This window comes from Portunus trituberculatus, chromosome 38 (assembly GCF_017591435.1).
Source record: "Portunus trituberculatus isolate SZX2019 chromosome 38, ASM1759143v1, whole genome shotgun sequence".
Classification (NCBI taxonomy): Eukaryota; Metazoa; Arthropoda; class Malacostraca; order Decapoda; family Portunidae; genus Portunus; species Portunus trituberculatus.
The window spans coordinates 16,010,218-16,013,653 of NC_059292.1; the positions used below are offsets into that span (position 1 = coordinate 16,010,218).

General features: G+C 41.7%; 1 long non-coding RNA gene across 1 annotated transcript in view; it reads right to left on the reverse strand.

Annotated features, from left to right (window-relative positions):
* Positions 1–2,080: 2,080 nt before the first annotated feature.
* LOC123515179 overlaps positions 2,081–3,436 on the reverse strand; it is a 28,197-nt gene continuing 26,841 nt past the window's right edge. The window contains exon 3 of the long non-coding RNA XR_006677811.1: positions 2,081–2,595. This is a non-coding gene — a long non-coding RNA (uncharacterized LOC123515179). The remainder of the gene's footprint in view (positions 2,596–3,436) is intronic.

Below are 3,436 nucleotides of genomic sequence, written 5' to 3' on the forward strand. Positions count from 1 at the left end.
GTTAGATGGGACGTGATGAAAGAGATGAGACTATAACCTTCCATACACCGGTAAAGAAAAAAAATGTTACATCTGTGTTTTCAAAATCATAAATACTCTAGACAACTTGCAACAGTAGATACATTCATGCGTAATTTCTACAAGAGCAAGATCGTACCATATAGAACAACCTTCCAAACACCAGAAAAGGAAAAATGTTAAGTGTGTTTGAAAGGTCAGCAATCCTAATTAGGTATACACGGGGATCTTGCAGCTGCGGTTCTATTTTCGCGTCGCTGTGTACAAGGTCGAGGCAACGAGGCACCGAGACACTGGGACGTACCGCACATTTCTCATCGCCACCCCGGACATTACGTGGCTGTGTTTATTGTGTGGATTTCCGCCTGAGGAATTTGGCGTTTGTTTACACTAAGTGGCATTTCCCTTGACGTGACTATGACTAGGCTGAGAGGGAGAGAGAGAGAGAGGGAGGAAGAGGAGGGGGATAGGAGGAGTGAGAGAGAGAGAGAGAGAGAGAGAGAGAGAGAGAGAGAGAGAGAGAGAGAGAGAGAGAGAGAATAATGGCAGACAAACAAATAGATAGACATACAAACAGACAGGATAAGGAGAAATGACAGAAAGACAGACACAAACTAGGGGACGAAAAGAGAAGCAAGGTGGGAAAATCACAGACAGATAAACAGACAAACAGATAGATAGACACGAAGAGGAAGAAATAACAGACAAATAGTCGGACAGACAGACAGACAGACAGACAGACAGGATACAAAATTTCGACAAAACAAGAGCAACATGAAGGATAATCGTGCTCTCCTTATTAACCTTAATTCTTGTTTTTTCCACTTATTGTTGCATAATCCTATCGTGTTGTGCGTGCGTGCGTGCGTGTGCTTGGATGTGTGTGTAACAAAGTGCGTGCATCTATGTAGTGTGAGTGTGTGCGTGTGTGTATGTAATAGAAAAAATAAAAGGGAGGGTATGTATGTATGCATGTATGTATATACGTGTGAATGTAAAGGTGTTCCAAATTAGTAGCGTGACCTTGAGGTAGTGGGGGGAGGAGGAATGGTAGAAGGAAAGGGGAGGGAGTGTGAGGGGACGATGGTAGGGGAGAGAGTGTTACGTCACGCGGGGGCGGTGGTGTGTTTATGGCCGGGCGGTAGTTGTGTGGAAATAAATGGTGATGACGATGGTGACGTGTGTGTGTGTGTGTGTGTGTGTGTGTGTGTGTGTGTGTGTGTGTGTGTGTGAGGAATCTCTCTCTCTCTCTCTCTCTCTCCTTTTACGTATATATATATATATATATATATATATATATATATATATATATATATATATATATATATATATATATATATATCAGTCTTTGCATGTGTATATTTATTCATTAATCTTTATATTTAGTTAGTTATTTAATTTCTATATTTGTATATCTATCTACATATTCATCTATGTGTCTTTCTCGATCTATCTATCTATCTATAATTTTTTTCTTTTTGCATATTTGCCTGTCTCTGTCTGTCTGACAGCCTGTCTATCTATCTATCTAACTATCTATTCATCTATTCATCCATTCTGTACACCATCACGGAAGCATCACTGTCATTTTTCTGGGCAGGGCAGCTTCAGGGAGCGGACCAAGTGCTATTATCCGTGACGCATAATCCTACATACCATTGTTGTGATGATAATAGAGGTAGTGGTGGTGGTGGTGGTGGTGGTGGTGGTGGTGGTAGTGGTAGTGGTGGTGGCGATACTGACTCTGATGACGGAAGCGGTAAGAAGAGTGTGTGTGTGTTGGTGATGATGGTGGTGGAGTGTTGCTGGTAGTGATGATGGTAGGAGGTAACAAGATTCAAACTCCTGTTTTTTATAAGTGGTTTGCACATTCACAAGGACGGTTTTCAGACGTCATAGTGGTAGTTAGTCAGGCCCTGTTGATGTTATTTCTCTATTTATGGCATAGAATCTTTGTTAAAGTTAAAGTGGAATCATGGAAACATCCTTTCATATATTTCTTTTCTTATTGATGGTATTCAATGATTGTTAAGTATCATTATTATCATGACGATTTGCTTGAACAACCCTATTTACTTATATTCATGCCATGGAATATTTTTTTTGAGCGATCATTGTAATCATGGAAATATCCTTAGAACACTTTTGCCTTAGTAATAGTATAGAATCTTTGTTAAAGTCTCATTATAATCATGAAAACACTCTCATAAAACATTATTTCCCTATTCCCGACAGAGATTTTTGTTCAACCATAATTTAGATTATGAAAACATTCCAGAAAAATATTCTTTCATTTTTTGTTTCTACCATATTTCATTAACCCATCATTAGACTAATAAAAACGCCTTTAGAAACTTCAAATAACTTATACAATTCTGTTTTATACATAGTCGCGATAAGGTAGCAGATCGTTCTAGAATATGACGCTGGCAGTGGTGTTGGTCATGTGGGTGGTGGTGATGGTAGGAGATGACTCTGAAGGACTCGCTCTCCGTCCCATCCTCTCTCCCTCCTGTGGTGGTGCAGCGCCATAACTCAGTCTATTTACATTTTGCCTCCTGTGGTGTTGCTCTGAGTCTGTAAATCATTCAAGATTGCCCTTCATCAACTCCGTTATACACCTGAAAGTGAAGCATGATTTTTTCTGTATGAGAAACCTATATAATTGTTTCCATCTTGTTGCATTTGAGCTTGAATTGTTGAGTGAGAAACAAGAGAACGTATAGGACAAGAGGAAGGCGAGGTATGTGGCTGTGGAACAAGTGGAAGGAGAGGACAAGGTCTGGAGGAAAGAGGAGACTAAAGGATGAATATGAAGTAAGTGGAGGGATGTGGGGACAGAAGGAGGAGACAATGAAAACGTCTGGATGGATTTGAAATAGGTGGAGGGAGAAGATGTAGTGTAGAAGGCCATGGGGGACAGAAGGAGGGAGTGGAGACGCGTGGATGGATGTGCAATAAGTGGAGGAAATTTCTTGGACCTTGAGGGCATTTTGTGGGCAGAGAAAAGGAGGGAGTGGATATGCCCGGAGGGATGTGGAGTAGGTGGAGGTCAGGACAGTGTGCCTGGACCACACCCCCTCAAGGTCACCCACAACGCCCTTCCATCACCCCCTTGTCCACCCCTACCCTCTTCCCCAAAAAGCACTACACCCATCCCCTCCACGCTCCCAGTTCTACATCCCTCACTTACCAACCTTCCAGGACCCTCCACGACCCTTCCAAGACCCTTCCAAGACCATGTACACCTTCCCATTAACCCTCTAAAAGAAAAGATTTCCTCGTAACACTTTTCGTAATTCATAAAGAATACTTCACACTCCAAGCAGGATGTTTCGTCACTCCACGTTCAGTCTACATATCTTTTTCCTCAGTGGTCTCTACTGTTCAACGAAATTTCTCCCCACAAATACACGTA